Source organism: Arctopsyche grandis, unplaced genomic scaffold, assembly GCF_051622035.1.
Source record: "Arctopsyche grandis isolate Sample6627 unplaced genomic scaffold, ASM5162203v2 HiC_scaffold_42, whole genome shotgun sequence".
Taxonomy (NCBI): Eukaryota; Metazoa; Arthropoda; class Insecta; order Trichoptera; family Hydropsychidae; genus Arctopsyche; species Arctopsyche grandis.
Window position 1 is genome coordinate 143224 of NW_027518447.1, and position 23199 is coordinate 166422.

Sequence of the window (23199 nt, forward strand, 5' to 3'; positions counted from 1 at the left end):
TCTTTGATTTCGGTGATAGTTAGGTTAGGTTGGGTTAGAATTGGTGAGGTAAGCGAGTTTTGTGTATATTTTTGCAATGTCGAATTCTTTGATTTCGGTGATAGTTAGGCTAGGTTAGGTTAGGTTTGGTGAGGATAGCGAGTTTTGTGTAAGTTTTGCAATGTCGAATTCTTTGATTTCGGTGATAGTTAGGCTAGGTTGGGTTAGGTTTGGTGAGGAAAGCGAGTTTTGTGTATATTTTTGCAATGTCGAATTCTTTGATTTCGGTGATAGTTAGGCTAGGTTGGGATAGGTTTGGTGAGGAAAGCGAGTTTTGTGTATGTTTTTGCAATGTCGAATTCTTTGATTTTGGTGATAGTTAGGCTAGGTTGGGATAGGTTTGGTGAGGAAAGCGAGTTTTGTGTATATTTTTGCAATGTCGAATTCTTTGATTTCGGTGATAGTAAGGCTAGGTTGGGTTAGAATTGGTGAGGTAAGCGAGTTTTGTGTATATTTTTGCAATGTCGAATTGTTTGATTTCGGTGGTAGTGAGGCTAGGGTGGGTTAGGTTTGGTGACGTAAGCGACTTTTGTGTAAATCTCAAAATCTTTGATTTCGTAATGGTAAGGTTAGGTTGGGTTAGGTTTGGTGAGGTAAGCGAGTTTTTTTTATATTTCTGCAATGTCGAATAGTTTAATTTCGGTGATAGTTAGGCTAGGTTGGGTAAGGTTTGGTGACGAATGCGAGTTTTGTGTATATTTTTGCAATGTCGAATTCTTTGATTTCGGTGATAGTTAGGCTTGGTTGGGTTAGGTTTGGTGAGGTAAGCGAGTTTTGTGTATATTTTTGCAATGTCGAATTGTTTGATTTCGGTGATAATTAGGCTAGGTTGGGTTAGGTTTGGTGAGGAAAGCGAGTTTTGTGTATATTTTTGCAATGTCGAATTCTTTGATTTCGGTGATAGTTAGGCTAGGTTGGGTTAGGTTTGTTGAGGAAAGCGAGTTTTGTGTATATTTTTGCAATGTCGAATTCTTTGATTTCGGTGATAGTTAGGTTAGGTTGGGTTAGAATTGGTGAGGTAAGCGAGTTTTGTGTCTATTTTTGCAATGTCGAATTCTTTGATTTCGGTGATAGTTAGGCTAGGTTGGGTGAGGTTTGGTGAGGAAAACGAATTTTGTGTATATTTTTGCAATGTCGAATTCTTTGATTTCGGTGATAGTTAGGCTAGGTTGGGTTAGGTTTGGTGAGGAAAACGAATTTTGTGTATATTTTTGCAATGTCGAATTCTTTGATTTCGGTGATAGTTAGGTTAGGTTGGGTTAGAATTGGTGAGGTAAGCGAGTTTTGTGTATATTTTTGCAATGTCGAATTGTTTGATTTCGGTGATAATTAGGCTAGGTTGGGTTAGGTTTGGTGAGGAAAGCGAGTTTTGTGTATATTTTTGCAGTGTCGAATTCTTTGATTTCGGTGATAGTTAGGCTAGGTTGGGTTAGGTTTGTTGAGGAAAGCGAGTTTTGTGTATATTTTTGCAATGTCGAATTCTTTGATTTCGGTGATAGTTAGGTTAGGTTGGGTTAGAATTGGTGAGGTAAGCGAGTTTTGTGTCTATTTTTGCAATGTCGAATTGTTTGATTTCGGTGATAATTAGGCTAGGTTGGGTAAGGTTTGGTGAGGAAAACGAATTTTGTGTATATTTTTGCAATGTCGAATTCTTTGATTTCGGTGATAGTTAGGCTAGGTTGTGTTAGGTTTGGTGAGGAAAACGAATTTTGTGTATATTTTTGCAATGTCGAATTCTTTGATTTCGGTAATAGTAAGGCTAGGTTGGGTTAGGTTTGGTGAGAAAAGCGAGTTTTGTGTATATTTTTGCAATGTCGAATTCTTTGATTTCGGTGATAGTTAGGCTAGGTTAGGTTAGGTTTGGTGAGGATAGCGAGTTTTGTGTAAGTTTTGCAATGTCGAATTCTTTGATTTCGGTGATAGTTAGGCTAGGTTGGGTTAGGTTTGGTGAGGAAAGCGAGTTTTGTGTATATTTTTGCAATGTCGAATTCTTTGATTTCGGTGATAGTTAGGCTAGGTTGGGATAGGTTTGGTGAGGAAAGCGAGTTTTGTGTATATTTTTGCAATGTCGAATTCTTTGATTTCGGTGATAGTAAGGCTAGGTTGGGTTAGAATTGGTGAGGTAAGCGAGTTTTGTGTATATTTTTGCAATGTCGAATTGTTTGATTTCGGTGATAGTGAGGCTAGGGTGGGTTAGGTTTGGTGACGTAAGCGACTTTTGTGTAAATCTCAAAATCTTTGATTTCGTAATGGTAAGGTTAGGTTGGGTTAGGTTTGGTGAGGTAAGCGAGTTTTTTTTATATTTCTGCAATGTCGAATAGTTTAATTTCGGTGATAGTTAGGCTAGGTTGGGTAAGGTTTGGTGACGAATGCGAGTTTTGTGTATATTTTTGCAATGTCGAATTCTTTGATTTCGGTGATAGTTAGGCTTGGTTGGGTTAGGTTTGGTGAGGTAAGCGAGTTTTGTGTATATTTTTGCAATGTCGAATTGTTTGATTTCGGTGATAATTAGGCTAGGTTGGGTTAGGTTTGGTGAGGAAAGCGAGTTTTGTGTATATTTTTGCAATGTCGAATTCTTTGATTTCGGTGATAGTTAGGCTAGGTTGGGTTAGGTTTGTTGAGGAAAGCGAGTTTTGTGTATATTTTTGCAATGTCGAATTCTTTGATTTCGGTGATAGTTAGGTTAGGTTGGGTTAGAATTGGTGAGGTAAGCGAGTTTTGTGTCTATTTTTGCAATGTCGAATTCTTTGATTTCGGTGATAGTTAGGCTAGGTTGGGTGAGGTTTGGTGAGGAAAACGAATTTTGTGTATATTTTTGCAATGTCGAATTCTTTGATTTCGGTGATAGTTAGGCTAGGTTGGGTTAGGTTTGGTGAGGAAAACGAATTTTGTGTATATTTTTGCAATGTCGAATTCTTTGATTTCGGTGATAGTTAGGTTAGGTTGGGTTAGAATTGGTGAGGTAAGCGAGTTTTGTGTATATTTTTGCAATGTCGAATTGTTTGATTTCGGTGATAATTAGGCTAGGTTGGGTTAGGTTTGGTGAGGAAAGCGAGTTTTGTGTATATTTTTGCAGTGTCGAATTCTTTGATTTCGGTGATAGTTAGGCTAGGTTGGGTTAGGTTTGTTGAGGAAAGCGAGTTTTGTGTATATTTTTGCAATGTCGAATTCTTTGATTTCGGTGATAGTTAGGTTAGTGGAAAAGACTTCGATAATGGTTTGATGTAGTTTATTGAAATGTAAAATTTGCACGTGGTGGTTCAGCGGAGCGTACGGAACACAAGTTGTCCGTACGCCGTCTGCTCGAACTCTGTCGACCGTCGCGTATTTCCGCTTGGGCCGACACTAATGCCAACTCGTCAATAATGCCAATCGACAATCAGTTAATAAGACTGTTTGCCACACGTCATTACAAAAGTCGGAACATAGTCCCACATAGGAAAACTGTTGAACAATACAGTTATTCTACAGAGTTACAGCATTACTGACGAGTCGTTTACAATAAATCATAGTTCTTAAAATAATTAAATAGAGGGTGAATAATGAAACCTTTGCCTCATCCAGTGTGAGGATAAAATCAATTTATTGGTTCAGTAATATTTCAACTTATAGGTATACCTCTGGCGAATGTTGTTTCTATTTACATTAAAATTTTTGAAATCTCCTTTGAAGCTGTGAATAAGCATTACAAGATAAGTTTACTTTAAAGAAGAGAGAGTGGACTGTATATGGTTTAAAACTTAAGCATTCCTCATCTTGATGTTAACTTAGACAATACAATGTTGACACTGTTACAGTTGTCAAGACAGATCAGCTATTACCGATCAACTAAACTTGATTAATGAGTGTAATGCTCCTAAGTTAACTTGATTTCATCAACAAGTAGCACAAACATTGCTAAATTAAAAGTAAATTGGAAAGTCATTCATTCATTCCTACAAGCAGGAAATGAAGGCGAACTATGATTATAGATGTCTCTACGTTAAACATCGAAATGTTCAGTATTATAATATTTACTTATTCTATGATTCACATAAATACTATAAACAGTAAGAGTTAACTTATGTTTTCATAACAAGAAACATAAGACCTGCGGCTGACTCCCGGCAGGTTATAATTAAGTAGACATGAAATAATTTAAGATGCTCCATTAAGTGTGGCTTGGAGACTAACATTAACAAATCATGAATCTAATTTTAACTGTCAAATTTGAACAGTTTATTTTAAACTCGGATATAATCCTTCCGAGTGATGACATGAGACAAGTCTTATATTATAACGACGAAATGATTAGATTAAATTCGGAGATATATACTGCCGAATGTTAAAATGAAAATAGCTTAAATTATACACACAACACAATTAAAGTGAATTACGGAGTACTACTATTAACATTGAATGATTTAAACTCATGATTACATCTAATAAGTAATATGAGTTGGGGGTAGTGTCTTCGGGTTAAACTAAGCTACCGAAGTTGACGGAATTGAAGCTGCTGTTTCTCCTCCCTCTTGCTGATCTTCCTTCCTGTCAAGTGGTCCTTGTGGTAGAATCGGCAATGGCGCCACTAGATGACTGGACCGACGAAACTCTCCGCTGGCAGTAAAGACGTCGACGACTCGAACTCTGCCATCTGGTCCGGGATACAATTTAGTGACTCGACCCAAGACCCATCGGGTTGGCAGCATGTGTTCCTCCTTTAACAGGACCATTTGACCCACACTCAGATTGTTGCTCGAGTCCTTCTTCCATTTGTGTCGTAACTGCAAAGAATGTAAATATTCCGCCGACCAACGTTTCCAAAATGCTGCTGTGGTCAATTGTATCTGAAGCAGATTGGCATGGACATTAGTGTTATATTTAACCTCCATTGGAAGAGCGAGTAAGGATCTGCCAATTAAGAAATGTCCAGGTGTGAGGGGTAAAAGGTCTAGTGGATCCGAAGACAAGGGACTAAGAGGACGGGAATTCATGCAAGCTTCTATTTGAGTCAATACCGTACAAAATGATTCGAAATTTAAGGTGGTGGCCTTTAACACCTTGTTTAAATGAATCTTCATGGATTTAACCGCTGCTTCCCACAGCCCTCCCATGTGAGGCGCCCTTGGCGGGTTAAACTTCCAACGAATCCCTTCGGAGGCTACATACCGTAGTAGCTTCTCCTCATGAGGACGTTCGTAAATTAATTTTACTAAATTAACGAGTTCACGACTTGCACCGACAAAATTAGTAGCATTGTCGGAATATATCGTATTGGGCCTGCCACGTCTGGCTACGAATCTTCTTAAACAATTTAAGAAATTTGAACTCGTTAAGTCTCCGACAAGTTCCAAGTGAACTGCCTTACTGGAAAAACACACAAAGACACAAACGTAACCCTTAATTATCTTAGAATTCTTATTGCAACCACTCTTCACAGGAAAAGGTCCTGCGAAATCTATCCCCACATGACTGAAAGGAAAATTCGCAGTGGTACGTTCAAGCGGGAGTAATCCCATTAATCTATTGTGTGACAGTGGTTTATTTCTGAAACAAATGACACATGAACGCACCACTCCTTTGACCGTATTATGTCCGGCCAATGGCCAATAGGTCTGCCGCAATAACGACAGTAAGGCTTGAGTACCCAAGTGAATATATTTCAAGTGCGCATCTCGGACAATCATGTGTGTAAGTTTATGCTTATTTGACAAGATAATGGGTGACGTTGATAGAGTTGTTCCCAGAGGAAGTCTACTTCCAACACAAATTAAATTCTCGTGGAATAGAGGGGACAATTTAGCTAATTTACTGCTACTGGGAATTGGATGTCCCTTGCTCAGCAAACGATATTCCAATGGAAATGATTCCATTTGCGATAACCTTATCAAATTATTTAAAGCATCTTTTAATTCTAAAGCGGACGGTTCGTTATTTTCTTTAACGTTTAATTGTTTATTCCTTAGTGGCCGACGAACATATGATAAAACTCGAAGGAGTCTTGGAAGATGAGAATGTTTATCTATCCAATTATTTTCCCTCACAAGGGTAGCGTTAGTGACTACCCTTCTCTCTGGAAGATCTATTGTGATCTCAGGAGGTCTTCGAGGCCATCGTGATTCGTCTAATTTCAACCAACTAGGGCCGTCCCACCATAACGAATTATGATTTAATTGTACATTTTTATTTTTCTCTGCTATTTGAATCTGTCGGTACATCTGCTTAATATCCGCAGTAATCACGTATTTATGGAGTCGAAAGTTGAGTAGTAAACTTAACAAATCTGATTGGACACTAGGTCCCACCATCAAAATATTATTTAGTGAGATATTAGACGTTGTCTTTGCGGACGCATCAAAAACTACACGATATTTAGTGGTAAGGCTAGACTCCTTAACCACGACGTGATGAGGTAAATAACAATGAACCTCATGTGCCTCCGGAGGTTCACACTCTGACATATGTCCTAAATTTATGTACTCTTCTAAAACTTTATTGTATTCCATTTTTAAATTATTATTGGCTAAAAAACGTCTTTCCAAAGTTTTGTGTCTTTTCTCCGCAATGTGCAATGAACTTCCTAATACTACCGGGGAATTTTTATATGGTAAAGCTACACAAAATCTACCGTTTTTATCTCGTGATGTGTGTGCTTGGAAATGTTCCTCACATCTTTTCTCCTCAAGAGATTGATGTTTTACCATAGGAACCTGGTCGATCATCCAAAAGTTTTGAATGTGACTGTCTAATTGACTTAAGCCTATGTGGCTCTTCCCTGGAGCATTATTTACTTCGGGATATGGACCAACTATTGTCCATCCGAATTCGGTATCCTTTAAGATAGGCATACCTTTTCCTAACTGGATGGTTCCTGCTTTCATAGCATGAACGCAAATCTCGGCGCCGAGCAAGAAATCGATTGGCGTCGGTTTATTCCAAAGGGGATCTGATAACTTGATTCCCGCTGGTATTGAAATTAACTGTTGATCCAGTTTCACAGTTGGAATTTCGCCAGTAATTTCTGGTAATACCAAACACAACACTTTGGTTGAGTAATTAGTGGTTGAAGACCTTATGGTCACCTTGGTGATGTGACGAATGCTACTTTCTTGATTAGCGATACCTACAATTTTTTGAGAGATTTTCTCTAATTTGAAGTTATTCTTCTTAGCGAAAGATGTGGTAACATAGTTGACTTGTGAGCCGGAATCTAATAATGTGCGACCCTTAACGACCGTTCCATTGGACGTTATAATGTCTACTTGTACCGTGGGTAAAATTATCTCCCTTTGAGAGAAATGAGTAGAATGAGCATTAATTGACTTCCTTCCCGTACTATTGGAATTAAATGTATCGTCCTGATGCAACAAAGTGTGATGGTTTTGTTTGCACCTTAAGCAATTATAGTTAGACTTGCAATTTGTTATCTTATGCGATGAATTTAAACATTTAAAACACATGTTATTAGATTTAACGAATTCATTTCTTTCCATACTGGATTTTGCTTTGAATTTATCACATTTGCCTATGAAATGATTATTTCGACAGAATGCGCATGCGTTTACCTTACTTGATGGGTTTTTGTTCGCGACATGAGTTCTCATGATTCTTTGACGACTATGAGGGAATTCCTTCACCGTAGTTACAGATGCAGTAGATTGTAATACATTACATCTATTCTGCAAGAATGTCTCTAAACTTTCATATGGTGGCATTTCTCTGCTAACCAGCGATATTTCCCAGTCTCTTACTATATTAAAAGGTAATTTCCTTAGAACTAAACATGTTACCCATGGATCTAAAATTTCTCTCGCGTAACCCAACGATTCAATGTTTTTAATACACACTGTTACCTGATTCAATAGATTTCTCAATTCGATATGTGATTCTCTTGTGATTAATTTTAAGTCACAAAGTGAATTAATCCTAGTTTTGAGATTAAGTCTTGGTAAATTATATTGCTTGTCTAAAATACTCCAAGCTATTTCGTAATTGTCTGAGCTAATATCTAAACCTGATACAGCTGCCAAAGCGGGACCGATTAAGGATTGATGCAAATATTGCAATTTCGTGACATTCGAATATTCCGTTTTGTTTCCTATTATATTCTTAAAAGCTTGTTGAAACGATTGCCATTCAGATGGATCTCCCTGAAATGTGGGAATGGTTAACGTCGGTAACTTATCTCTAGCAAATTTAATTGTTGCTTGCTCTACCTTTAGTTTACTATCTTGAAAGGATTGGCAATCTAATGCTGCTTTAAGATTTTTAACTGTTATTGTAATTGCATCGTACTCTTCGTCTATTTTGGCCGCTTTCGGTATGTCTGTAAGGTTATCTAAATATTCGTAATGGAGTTTTCGGACATAATCGTATGCTTCTTTAATGGTTTGATACTGTCCTTCATCTAATTCGGAGGATTTATCTATTTTTCCTTTTAGTCTTTGTACCGCGCCTGAATACCTTAATTCTATTGACGTCATTATAACTTCTACTTTATTTTCCTTCGCTAATATTTCTATCGATTGAGTCTGACTTCGAGTCTGATGTATTCTAGAGCTTGACCTGTCTCTAATAGGTTCTACGTCCCTAGTTGGATTTCGACCTTTATGCGACTTGGAAGTCGAAGCTTCTATTTCCTCGTTTTCGGCACTTGACATTTGTTTCAGAAAGTTGCACTATTTCGTCTCATAAATACAGTTGTTCTCTACTATAGCTGTCAATTGAACTATTCGTAGAGATAAGGTAATAATATTCAATGATTAACCGTGAATCTTAATATTCTACTTTAACTATTATCACCAGAATCTATCCAACATATTTTGGAAGAAATTACAACCCTAAATTGGTGGGTGCTTGATTTAAACCACTTTGGGGCTACAAGTCTTGTGATTTATTTTAAATCACCACTGTTTCATCACACATTATGAAACAAAGAGATCTACCGATGTATGAATATGCCGGTATGTACTTGATTTAATCCACTTTGGGGCTACAAGTGTAATTCCACATTTATCGTGGAAGGGGGGGGGGGGGAGGGTGTTTCTACACACATTAAGAAACAAAGATCTACCGATATGCATATACCGGTATGTACTTGGTTTAAGCCACTTTGGGGCTACAAGTATAATTCCACATTTATCGTGGAAGGGGGGGGGGGGGAGGGTGTTTCTACACACATTAAGAAACAAAGATCTACCGATATGAATATACCGGTATGTACTTGGTTTAAGCCACTTTGGGGCTACAAGTATAATTCCACATTTATTGTGGAGGGGGGAAGGGGGAGAAAGTTTCTACACACATTAAGAAACAAAGAGATCTGCCGGTATATGAATATACCGGTATGTACTTGGTTTAAGCCACTTTGGGGCTACAAGTATAATTCCCCACGTGCTTTGCTAATTTTACACTACATCTGATTTTACCCTTTTAATACGAAATTCGATGCGACCGATGAAACATTCCTTCGTAGCGCGATATTATTTTATACAATCGCGTTAATTAATTGTTATACTTTAAAACATATTTTTAAAAACTGACCTACCCACATGATTGCCTTTTGAACAGATTGCCTGAGATTGAATACATTCACTTACTTGAATATCCTTTACGATGTTTATGTGATCGTTCCGATAATTTTGGATTACCTCTGTGTCCCATGCGTCTTTGTAGGTTATGTTTTTATTTATATATTTTCTGCGTCAATCACGCGGTCATGTACCTCTGTACATCAATCAATATATTGCTGAAATAGAAGCAAACATGTTATTAGTATTGGAAAGGTATGGATAGTAACAAAGGAACGATACCGATTTCTTAATTGACATCCATTTTTTCTCGACCACGTTTTTTCCTATTGGTTTGTCCGTTTGGTGTTGTGGCCTAGGTTACTGGTGTCCGGTTCGAAGTGACTGTTCCGACTTTTGTAATGACGTGTGGCAAACAGTCTTATTAACTGATTGTCGATTGGCATTATTGACGAGTTGGCATTAGTGTCGGCCCAAGCGGAAATACGCGACGGTCGACAGAGTCAGCGAGTAGACGGCGTACGGACAGCTTGTGTTCCGTACGCTCCGCTGGCCCACCACGTGCAAATTTTACATTTCAATAAACTACATCAAACCATTATCGAAGTCTTTTCCATGATGGTCACTTCGAACCGGACACCAGTAACCTAGGCCACAACACCAAACGGACAAACCAATAGGAAAAAACGTGGTCGAGAAAAAATGGATGTCAATTAAGAAATCGGTATCGTTCCTTTGTTACTATCCATACCTTTCCAATACTAATAACATGTTTGCTTCTATTTCAGCAATATATTGATTGATGTACAGAGGTACATGACCGCGTGATTGACGCAGAAAATATATAAATAAAAACATAACCTACAAAGACGCATGGGACACAGAGGTAATCCAAAATTATCGGAACGATCACATAAACATCGTAAAGGATATTCAAGTAAGTGAATGTATTCAATCTCAGGCAATCTGTTCAAAAGGCAATCATGTGGGTAGGTCAGTTTTAAAATATGTTTTAAAGTATAACAATTAATTAACGCGATTGTATAAAATAATATCGCGCTACGAAGGAATGTTTCATCGGTCGCATCGAATTTCGTATTAAAAGTGTAAAATCAGATGTAGTGTAAAATTAGCAAAGCACGTGGAGAATTATACTTGTAGCCCCAAAGTGGATTAAATCAAGTACATACCGGTATATTCATATCGGTAGATCTTTGTTTCTTAATGTGTGTAGAAACACCCTCCCCCCCCCCCCCTTCCACGATAAATGTGGAATTATACTTGTAGCCCCAAAGTGGCTTAAACCAAGTACATACCGGTATATTCATAGCGGTAGATCTTTGTTTCTTAATGTGTGTAGAAACACCCTCCCCCCCCCCCCTTCCACGATAAATGTGGAATTATACTTGTAGCCCCAAAGTGGCTTAAACCAAGTACATACCGGTATATTCATATCGGTAGATCTTTGTTTCTTAATGTGTGTAGAAACACCCTCCCCCCCCCCCCCTTCCACGATAAATGTGGAATTACACTTGTAGCCCCAAAGTGGATTAAATCAAGTACATACCGGCATATTCATACATCGGTAGATCTCTTTGTTTCATAATGTGTGATGAAACAGTGGTGATTTAAAATAAATCACAAGACTTGTAGCCCCAAAGTGGTTTAAATCAAGCACCCACCAATTTAGGGTTGTTATTTCTTCCAAAATATGTTGGATAGATTCTGGTGATAATAGTTAAAGTAGAATATTAAGATTCACGGTGAATCATTGAATATTATTACCTTATCTCTACGAATAGTTCAATTGACAGCTATAGTAGAGAATAACTGTATTTATGAGACGAAATAGTGCAACTTTCTGAAACAAATGTCAAGTGCTGAAAACGAGGAAATAGAAGCTTCGACTTCCCAGTCGCATAAAGGTCGAAATCCAACTAGGGACGTAGAACCTATTAGAGACAGGTCAAGCTCTAGAAGACATCAGACTCGAAGTCAGACTCAATCGATAAAAACATTAGCGAAAGAAAATAAAGTAGAAGTTACAATGACGTCAATAGAATTAAGGTATTCGGGCGCGTTTAAAAGACTACAGGAGAAAATAGACAGAATCTCCGAAATAAATGAAGGACAGTATCAATTTATTGAAAAAGCATACGACTATCTCCAAAAACTCCATTATGAGTATTTAGACAACATCACAGATATAGAGCAGGCGGATCAAATAGACGAAGAGTTCTACATAATCACAATGACAATTCAAAATCTTAAAGCAGCATTAGAGAGACAATCCATTCAAGATTGTAAACTAAAGGTAGAGCAAGCAACAATTAAATTTGCTAGAGATAAGTTACCGACGTTAACCATTCCCACATTTCAGGGAGATCCATCTGAATGGCAATCGTTTCAACAAGCTTTTAAGAATATAATAGGAAACAAAACGGAATATTCGAATGTCACGAAATTGCAATATTTGCATCAATCTTTAATCGGTCCCGCTTTGGCAGCTGTATCAGGTTTAGATATTAGCTCAGACAATTACGAAATAGCTTGGAGTATTTTAGACAAGCAATATAATTTACCAAGACTTAATCTCAAAACTAGGATTAATTCACTTTGTGACTTAAAATTAATCACAAGAGAATCACATATCGAATTGAGAAATCTATTGAATCAGGTAACAGTGTGTATTAAAAACATTGAATCGTTGGGTTACGCGAGAGAAATTTTAGATCCATGGGTAACATGTTTAGTTCTAAGGAAATTACCTTTTAATATAGTAAGAGACTGGGAAATATCGCTGGTTAGCAGAGAAATGCCACCATATGAAAGTTTAGAGACATTCTTGCAGAATAGATGTAATGTATTACAATCTACTGCATCTGTAACTACGGTGAAGGAATTCCCTCATAGTCGTCAAAGAATCATGAGAACTCATGTCGCGAACAAAAACCCATCAAGTAAGGTAAACGCATGCGCATTCTGTCGAAATAATCATTTCATAGGCAAATGTGATAAATTCAAAGCAAAATCCAGTATGGAAAGAAATGAATTCGTTAAATCTAATAACATGTGTTTTAAATGTTTAAATTCATCGCATAAGATAACAAATTGCAAGTCTAACTATAATTGCTTAAGGTGCAAACAAAACCATCACACTTTGTTGCATCAGGACGATACATTTAGTTCCAATAATACGGGAAGGAAGTCAATTAATGCTCATTCTACTCATTTCTCTCAAAGGGAGATAATTTTACCGACGGTACAAGTAGACATTATAACGTCCAATGGAACGGTCGTTAAGGGTCGCACATTATTAGATTCCGGCTCACAAGTCAACTATGTTACCACATCTTTCGCTAAGAAGAATAACTTCAAATTAGAGAAAATCTCTCAAAAAATTGTAGGTATCGCTAATCAAGAAAGTAGCATTCGTCACATCACCAAGGTGACCATAAGGTCTTCAACCACTAATTACTCAACCAAAGTGTTGTGTTTGGTATTACCAGAAATTACTGGCGAAATTCCAACTGTGAAACTGGATCAACAGTTAATTTCAATACCAGCGGGAATCAAGTTATCAGATCCCCTTTGGAATAAACCGACGCCAATCGATTTATTGCTCGGCGCCGAGATTTGCGTTCATGCTATGAAAGCAGGAACCATCCAGTTAGGAAAAGGTATGCCTATCTTAAAGGATACCGAATTCGGATGGACAATAGTTGGTCCATATCCCGAAGTAAATAATGCTCCAGGGAAGAGCCACATAGGCTTAAGTCAATTAGACAGTCACATTCAAAACTTTTGGATGATAGACCAGGTTCCTATGGTAAAGCATCAATCTCTTGAGGAGAAAAGATGTGAGGAACATTTCCAAGCACACACATCACGAGATAAAAACGGTAGATTTTGTGTAGCTTTACCATATAAAAATTCCCCGGTAGTATTAGGAAGTTCATTGCACATTGCGGAGAAAAGACACAAAACTTTGGAAAGACGTTTTTTAGCCAATAATAATTTAAAAATGGAATACAATAAAGTTTTAGAAGAGTACATAAATTTAGGACATATGTCAGAGTGTGAACCTCCGGAGGCACATGAGGTTCATTGTTATTTACCTCATCACGTCGTGGTTAAGGAGTCTAGCCTTACCACTAAATATCGTGTAGTTTTTGATGCGTCCGCAAAGACAACGTCTAATATCTCACTAAATAATATTTTGATGGTGGGACCTAATGTCCAATCAGATTTGTTAAGTTTACTACTCAACTTTCGACTCCATAAATACGTGATTACTGCGGATATTAAGCAGATGTACCGACAGATTCAAATAGCAGAGAAAAATAAAAATGTACAACGAATCATTTGGCGAACAGATCCCCAGAGTAAATTCAAGCATTACAAGCTTAATACAGTAACATTCGGAACTGCTTCAGCCCCATTTTTAGCTACTAGATGTCTAAATCAGTTAGCAGAGGAGAATAGAAAACAAATATCCCATCGCTAGTAAAGTGATCGAACGTGATTTTTATGTTGATGATTTGCTCACGGGAACTAATACTATTGAAGCTGGTAAATTATTAAAGGTTCAACTGGAAACCATATTATTATCAGCCGGTATGCCCTTAAGCAAATGGACATCGAACAACTCCGATATAATCACGGATGTTAAAGCTGACGATTGTTCAGATTTTAACTTCTCTAACGAATCACACAAAACTTTAGGTTTATTTTGGAAACCGCGGGAAGACGTTTTTGTATTTAAGGTTCAAACCGAAGTCGAGACTGAAAATATAACAAAAAGAAACTTTTTATCAGTAATTAGTCAGATCTTCGACCCATTAGGACTATTATCTCCATTGTTAATTAATTATAAGATATTAATGCAATCTGTCTGGCAACAAACCATTGGTTGGGATGAATTCATTCCTCAGACAATCTTCAAAAAATGGAAAGATTGCCAATTATCCAATACAGTCATGAAACTTTATAAAATTCCTAGATTGATAATACTAAATAATGCCATTAATATACAGGCACACGGATTTTGTGACGCATCCGAGAAAGCTTATGGTGCTTGTATTTATGTAAAATGTACTGATCAATTGGGAAATTCCAAATGTCATCTTGTGTGTTCTCGTTCGAGAGTCGCTCCGCTCAGTTTTGTAACTATTCCGCGTTTAGAGCTGTGCTCCGCTATGTTATTATCAAAGTTAATGAAGTCAACAATAGACCAATTAACAATTCATATTAATGAAAAATATTATTGGACGGATTCAACCGTCGCATTGCATTGGATTAGAGGAGAGTCATGTAAATGGACCACCTTCGTTGCCAATCGAGTGGCCGAAATCCAATCAATATCTCAACCCATTGAGTGGTACCATGTCTCCTCTACAGACAATCCAGCAGATTTAATTTCTCGAGGGACTCAACCATCAGAATTAAATCATAATTCGTTATGGTGGGACGGCCCTAGTTGGTTGAAATTAGACGAATCACGATGGCCTCGAAGACCTCCTGAGATCACAATAGATCTTCCAGAGAGAAGGGTAGTCACTAACGCTACCCTTGTGAGGGAAAATAATTGGATAGATAAACATTCTCATCTTCCAAGACTCCTTCGAGTTTTATCATATGTTCGTCGGCCACTAAGGAATAAACAATTAAACGTTAAAGAAAATAACGAACCGTCCGCTTTAGAATTAAAAGATGCTTTAAATAATTTGATAAGGTTATCGCAAATGGAATCATTTCCATTGGAATATCGTTTGCTGAGCAAGGGACATCCAATTCCCAGTAGCAGTAAATTAGCTAAATTGTCCCCTCTATTCCACGAGAATTTAATTTGTGTTGGAAGTAGACTTCCTCTGGGAACAACTCTATCAACGTCACCCATTATCTTGTCAAATAAGCATAAACTTACACACATGATTGTCCGAGATGCGCACTTGAAATATATTCACTTGGGTACTCAAGCCTTACTGTCGTTATTGCGGCAGACCTATTGGCCATTGGCCGGACATAATACTGTCAAAGGAGTGGTGCGTTCATGTGTCATTTGTTTCAGAAATAAACCACTGTCACACAATAGATTAATGGGATTACTCCCGCTTGAACGTACCACTGCGAATTTTCCTTTCAGTCATGTGGGGATAGATTTCGCAGGACCTTTTCCTGTGAAGAGTGGTTGCAATAAGAATTCTAAGATAATTAAGGGTTACGTTTGTGTCTTTGTGTGTTTTTCCAGTAAGGCAGTTCACTTGGAACTTGTCGGAGACTTAACGAGTTCAAATTTCTTAAATTGTTTAAGAAGATTCGTAGCCAGACGTGGCAGGCCCAATACGATATATTCCGACAATGCTACTAATTTTGTCGGTGCAAGTCGTGAACTCGTTAATTTAGTAAAATTAATTTACGAACGTCCTCATGAGGAGAAGCTACTACGGTATGTAGCCTCCGAAGGGATTCGTTGGAAGTTTAACCCGCCAAGGGCGCCTCACATGGGAGGGCTGTGGGAAGCAGCGGTTAAATCCATGAAGATTCATTTAAACAAGGTGTTAAAGGCCACCACCTTAAATTTCGAATCATTTTGTACGGTATTGACTCAAATAGAAGCTTGCATGAATTCCCGTCCTCTTAGTCCCTTGTCTTCGGATCCACTAGACCTTTTACCCCTCACACCTGGACATTTCTTAATTGGCAGATCCTTACTCGCTCTTCCAATGGAGGTTAAATATAACACTAATGTCCATGCCAATCTGCTTCAGATACAATTGACCACAGCAGCATTTTGGAAACGTTGGTCGGCGGAATATTTACATTCTTTGCAGTTACGACACAAATGGAAGAAGGACTCGAGCAACAATCTGAGTGTGGGTCAAATGGTCCTGTTAAAGGAGGAACACATGCTGCCAACCCGATGGGTCTTGGGTCGAATCACTAAATTGTATCCCGGACCAGATGGCAGAGTTCGAGTCGTCGACGTCTTTACTGCCAGCGGAGAGTTTCGTCGGTCCAGTCATCTAGTGGCGCCATTGCCGATTCTACCACAAGGACCACTTGACAGGAAGGAAGATCAGCAAGAGGGAGGAGAAACAGCAGCTTCAATTCCGTCAACTTCGGTAGCTTAGTTTAACCCGAAGACACTACCCCCAACTCATATTACTTATTAGACGTAATCATGAGTTTAAATCATTCAATGTTAATAGTAGTACTCCGTAATTCACTTTAATTGTGTTGTGTGTATAATTTAAGCTATTTTCATTTTAACATTCGGCAATATATATCTCCGAATTTAATTTAATCATTTTGTCTTTATAATATAAGACTTGTCTCATGTCATCACTCGGAAGGATTATATCCGAGTTTAAAATAAACTGTTCAAATTTGACAGTTAAAATTAGATTCATGATTTGTTAATGTTAGTCTCCAAGCCACACTTAATGGAGCATCTTAAATTATTTCATGTCTACTTAATTATAACCTGCCGGGAGTCATCCGCAGGTCTTATGTTTCTTGTTATGAAACCATAAGTTAACTCTTACTGTTTATAGTATTTATGTGAATCATAGAATAAGTAAATATTATAATACTGAACATTTCGATGTTTAACGTAGAGACATCTATAATCATAGTTCGCCTTCATTTCCTGCTTGTAGGAATGAATGAATGACTTTCCAATTTACTTTTAATTTAGCAATGTTTGTGCTACTTGTTGATGAAATCAAGTTAACTTAGGAGCATTACACTCACTAATCAAGTTTAGTTGATCGGTAATAGCTGATCTGTCTTGACAACTGTAACAGTGTCAACATTGTATTGTCTAAGTTAACATCAAGATGAGGAATGCTTAAGTTTTAAACCATATACAGTCCACTCTCTCTTCTTTAAAGTAAACTTATCTTGTAATGCTTATTCACAGCTTCAAAGGAGATTTCAAAAATTTTAATGTAAATAGAAACAACATTCGCCAGAGGTATACCTATAAGTTGAAATATTACTGAACCAATAAATTGATTTTATCCTCACACTGGATGAGGCAAAGGTTTCATTATTCACCCTCTATTTAATTATTTTAAGAACTATGATTTATTGTAAACGACTCGTCAGTAATGCTGTAACTCTGTAGAATAACTGTATTGTTCAACAGTTTTCCTATGTGGGACTATGTTCCGACTTTTGTAATGACGTGTGGCAAACAGTCTTATTAACTGATTGTCGATTGGCATTATTGACGAGTTGGCATTAGTGTCGGCCCAAGCGGAAATACGCGACGGTCGACAGAGTCACCGAGTAGACGGCGTACGGACAGCTTGTGTTCCGTACGCTCCGCTGGCCCACCACGTGCAAATTTTACATTTCAATAAACTACATCAAACCATTATCGAAGTCTTTTCCAGTGACCATCATGGAAAAGACTTCGATAATGGTTTGATGTAGTTTATTGAAATGTAAAATTTGCACGTGGTGGTTCAGCGGAGCGTACGGAACACAAGTTGTCCGTACGCCGTCTGCTCGAACTCTGTCGACCGTCGCGTATTTCCGCTTGGGCCGACACTAATGCCAACTCGTCAATAATGCCAATCGACAATCAGTTAATAAGACTGTTTGCCACACGTCATTACAAAAGTCGGAACAGTTAGGTTGGGTTAGAATTGGTGAGGTAAGCGAGTTTTGTGTCTATTTTTGCAATGTCGAATTGTTTGATTTCGGTGATAATTAGGCTAGGTTGGGTGAGGTTTGGTGAGGAAAACGAATTTTGTGTATATTTTTGCAATGTCGAATTCTTTGATTTCGGTGATAGTTAGGCTAGGTTGTGTTAGGTTTGGTGAGGAAAACGAATTTTGTGTATATTTTTGCAATGTCGAATTCTTTGATTTCGGTAATAGTTAGGCTAGGTTGGGTTAGGTTTGGTGAGAAAAGCGAGTTTTGTGTATATTTTTGCAATGTCGAATTCTTTGATTTCGGTGATAGTTAGGCTAGGTTAGGTTAGGTTTGGTGAGGATAGCGAGTTTTGTGTAAGTTTTGCAATGTCGAATTCTTTGATTTCGGTGATAGTTAGGCTAGGTTGGGTTAGGTTTGGTGAGGAAAGCGAGTTTTGTGTATATTTTTGCAATGTCGAATTCTTTGATTTCGGTGATAGTTAGGCTAGGTTGGGATAGGTTTGGTGAGGAAAGCGAGTTTTGTGTATATTTTTGCAATGTCGAATTCTTTGATTTCGGTGATAGTAAGGCTAGGTTGGGTTAGAATTGGTGAGGTAAGCGAGTTTTGTGTATATTTTTGCAATGTCGAATTGTTTGATTTCGGTGATAGTGAGGCTAGGGTGGGTTAGGTTTGGTGACGTAAGCGACTTTTGTGTAAATCTCAAAATCTTTGATTTCGTAATGGTAAGGTTAGGTTGGGTTAGGTTTGGTGAGGTAAGCGAGTTTTTTTTATATTTCTGCAATGTCGAATAGTTTAATTTCGGTGATAGTTAGGCTAGGTTGGGTTAGGTTTGTTGAGGAAAGCGAGTTTTGTGTATATTTTTGCAATGTCGAATTCTTTGATTTCGGTGATAGTTAGGTTAGGTTGGGTTAGAATTGGTGAGGTAAGCGAGTTTTGTGTCTATTTTTGCAATGTCGAATTCTTTGATTTCGGTGATAGTTAGGCTAGGTTGGGTGAGGTTTGGTGAGGAAAACGAATTTTGTGTATATTTTTGCAATGTCAAATTCTTTGATTTCGGTGATAGTTAGGCTAGGTTGGGTTAGGTTTGGTGAGGAAAACGAATTTTGTGTATATTTTTGCAATGTCGAATTCTTTGATTTCGGTGATAGTTAGGTTAGGTTGGGTTAGAATTGGTGAGGTAAGCGAGTTTTGTGTATATTTTTGCAATGTCGAATTGTTTGATATCGGTGATAATTAGGCTAGGTTGGGTTAGGTTTGGTGAGGAAAGCGAGTTTTGTGTATATTTTTGCAGTGTCGAATTCTTTGATTTCGGTGATAGTTAGGCTAGGTTGGGTTAGGTTTGTTGAGGAAAGCGAGTTTTGTGTATATTTTTGCAATGTCGAATTCTTTGATTTCGGTGATAGTTAGGTTAGGTTGGGTTAGAATTGGTGAGGTAAGCGAGTTTTGTGTCTATTTTTGCAATGTCGAATTCTTTGATTTCGGTGATAGTTAGGCTAGGTTGGGTGAGGTTTGGTGAGGAAAACGAATTTTGTGTATATTTTTGCAATGTCGAATTCTTTGATTTCGGTGATAGTTAGGCAAGGTTGGGTTAGGTTTGTTGAGGAAAGCGAGTTTTGTGTATATTTTTGCAATGTCGAATTCTTTGATTTCGGTGATAGTTAGGCTAGGTTGGGTGAGGTTTGGTGAGGAAAACGAATTTTGTGTATATTTTTGCAATGTCGAATTCTTTGATTTCGGTGATAGTTAGGCAAGGTTGGGTTAGGTTTGTTGAGGAAAGCAAGTTTTGTGTTTTATATTTTTGCAATGTCGAATTCTTTGATTTCGTTGATAGTTAGGCTAGTTTGGGTTAGGTTTGTTGAGGAAAGCGAGTTTTGTGTATATTTTTGCAATGTCGAATTCTTTGATTTCGGTGATAGTTAGGCTAGGTTGGGTTAGGTTTGGTGAGGAAAACGAGTTTTGTGTATATTTTTGCAATGTCGAATTCTATGATTTCGGTGATAGTTAGGTTAGGTTGGGTTAGAATAAGTGAGGTAAGCGAGTTTTGTGTATATTTTTGCAATGTCGAATTATTTGATTTCGGTGATAGTTAGGCTAGGTTGGGTTAGGTTTGTTGAGGAAAGCGAGTTTTGTGTATATTTTTGCAATGTCGAATTCTTTGATTTCGGTGATAGTTAGGCTAGGTTGTGTTAGGTTTGGTGAGGAAAACGAATTTTGTGTATATTTTTGCAATGTCGAATTCTTTGATTTCGGTAATAGTTAGGCTAGGTTGGGTTAGGTTTGGTGAGAAAAGCGAGTTTTGTGTATATTTTTGCAATGTCGAATTCTTTGATTTCGGTGATAGTTAGGCTAGGTTAGGTTAGGTTTGGTGAGGATAGCGAGTTTTGTGTAAGTTTTGCAATGTCGAATTCTTTGATTTCGGTGATAGTTAGGCTAGGTTGGGTTAGGTTTGGTGAGGAAAGCGAGTTTTGTGTATATTTTTGCAATGTCGAATTCTTTGATTTCGGTGATAGTTAGGCTAGGTTGGGATAGGTTTGGTGAGGAAAGCGAGTTTTGTGTATGTTTTTGCAATGTCGAATTCTTTGATTTCGGTGATAGTTAGGCTAGGTTGGGTTAGGTTTGGTGAGGAAAACGAGTTTTGTGTATATTTTTGCAATGTCGAATTCTATGATTTCGGTGATAGTTAGGTTAGGTTGGGTTAGAATTAGTGAGGTAAGCGAGTTTTGTGTATATTTTTGCAATGTCGAATTATTTGATTTCGGTGATAGTTAGGCTAGGTTGGGTTAGGTTTGTTGAGGAAAGCGAGTTTTGTGTATATTTTTGCAATGTCGAATTCTTTGATTTCGGTGATAGTTAGGCTAGGTTGTGTTAGGTTTGGTGAGGAAAACGAATTTTGTGTATATTTTTGCAATGTCGAATTCTTTGATTTCGGTAATAGTTAGGCTAGGTTGGGTTAGGTTTGGTGAGAAAAGCGAGTTTTGTGTATATTTTTGCAATGTCGAATTCTTTGATTTCGGTGATAGTTAGGCTAGGTTAGGTTAGGTTTGGTGAGGATAGCGAGTTTTGTGTAAGTTTTGCAATGTCGAATTCTTTGATTTCGGTGATAGTTAGGCTAGGTTGGGTTAGGTTTGGTGAGGAAAGCGAGTTTTGTGTATATTTTTGCAATGTCGAATTCTTTGATTTCGGTGATAGTTAGGCTAGGTTGGGATAGGTTTGGTGAGGAAAGCGAGTTTTGTGTATATTTTTGCAATGTCGAATTCTTTGATTTCGGTGATAGTAAGGCTAGGTTGGGTTAGAATTGGTGAGGTAAGCGAGTTTTGTGTATATTTTTGCAATGTCGAATTGTTTGATTTCGGTGATAGTGAGGCTAGGGTGGGTTAGGTTTGGTGACGTAAGCGACTTTTGTGTAAATCTCAAAATCTTTGATTTCGTAATGGTAAGGTTAGGTTGGGTTAGGTTTGGTGAGGTAAGCGAGTTTTTTTTATATTTCTGCAATGTCGAATAGTTTAATTTCGGTGATAGTTAGGCTAGGTTTGGTAAGGTTTGGTGACGAATGCGAGTTTTGTGTATATTTTTGCAATGTCGAATTCTTTGATTTCGGTGATAGTTAGGCTTGGTTGGGTTAGGTTTGGTGAGGTAAGCGAGTTTTGTGTATATTTTTGCAATGTCGAATTGTTTGATTTCGGTGATAATTAGGCTAGGTTGGGTTAGGTTTGTTGAGGAAAGCGAGTTTTGTGTATATTTTTGCAATGTCGAATTCTTTGATTTTGGTGATAGTTAGGCTAGGTTGGGTTAGGTTTGGTGAGGAAAGCGAGTTTTGTGTATATTTTTGCAATGTCAAATTCCTTGATTTCGGTAAAAGTTAGACTAGGTTGGGTTAGGTTTGGTGAGGAATGCGAGTTTTGTGTATATTTTTGCAATGTCAAATTCTTTGATTTCGGTAATAGTTAGGCTAGGTTGGGTTAGGTTTGGTGAGGTAAGCAAGTTATGTGTATATTTTTGCAATGTTGAATTCTTTGATTTCGGTGATAGTAAGGCTAGGTTGGGTATGGTTTGGTGAGGAAAGCGAGTTTTGTGTATATTTTTGCAATGTCCAATTCTTTGATTTTGGTAATAGTTAAGCTAGGTTGGGTTAGGTTTGGTGAGGTAAGCGAGTTTTGTGTATATTTTTGCAATGTCGAATTGTTTGATTTCGGTGATAATTAGGCTAGGTTGGGTTAGGTTTGGTGAGGTAAGCGAGTTTTGTGTCTATTTTTGCAATGTCGGATTCTTTGATTTCGGTGATAGTTAGGCTAGGTTGGGTGAGGTTTGGTGAGGAAAAAGAATTTTGTGTATATTTTTGCAATGTCGAATTCTTTGATTTCGGTGATAGTTAGGCTAGGTTGGGTAAGGTTTGTTGAGGAAAGCGAGTTTTGTGTATATTTTTGCAATGTCGAATTCTTTGATTTCGGTGATAGTTAGGTTAGGTTGGGTTAGAATTGGTGAGGTAAGCGAGTTTTGTGTCTATTTTTGCAATATCGAATTCTTTGATTTCGGTGATAGTTAGGCTAGTTTGGGTTAGGTTTGTTGAGGAAAGCGAGTTTTGTGTATATTTTTGCAATGTCGAATTCTTTGATTTCGGTGATAAATAGGCTAGGTTAAGTTAGGTTACGTGAGGTAAACGAGATTTGTGTATATTTTTGCAATGTCGAATTCTTTGATTTCGGTGATAGTTAGGCTAGGTTGGGTTAGGTTTGGTGAGGAAAACGAATTTTGTGTATATTTTTGCAATGTCGAATTCTTTGATTTCGGTGATAGTTAGGTTAGGTTGGGTTAGAATTGGTGAGGTAAGCGAGTTTTGTGTATATTTTTGCAATGTCGAATTGTTTGATTTCGGTGATAATTAGGCTAGGTTGGGTTAGGTTTGGTGAGGAAAGCGAGTTTTGTGTATATTTTTGCAGTGTCGAATTCTTTGATTTCGGTGATAGTTAGGCTAGGTTGGGTTAGG

At 37.7% G+C, this 23199-nt stretch overlaps 1 long non-coding RNA gene across 1 annotated transcript in view; it reads right to left on the minus strand.

Moving 5' to 3' along the window:
- Positions 1–4297, minus strand: part of LOC143921910 (uncharacterized) — a 57430-nt gene extending 53133 nt beyond the window's left edge. Inside the window, exon 1 of the long non-coding RNA XR_013261522.1 lies at positions 3386–4297. This is a non-coding gene — a long non-coding RNA (uncharacterized LOC143921910). The remainder of the gene's footprint in view (positions 1–3385) is intronic.
- Positions 4298–23199: the final 18902 nt, after the last annotated feature.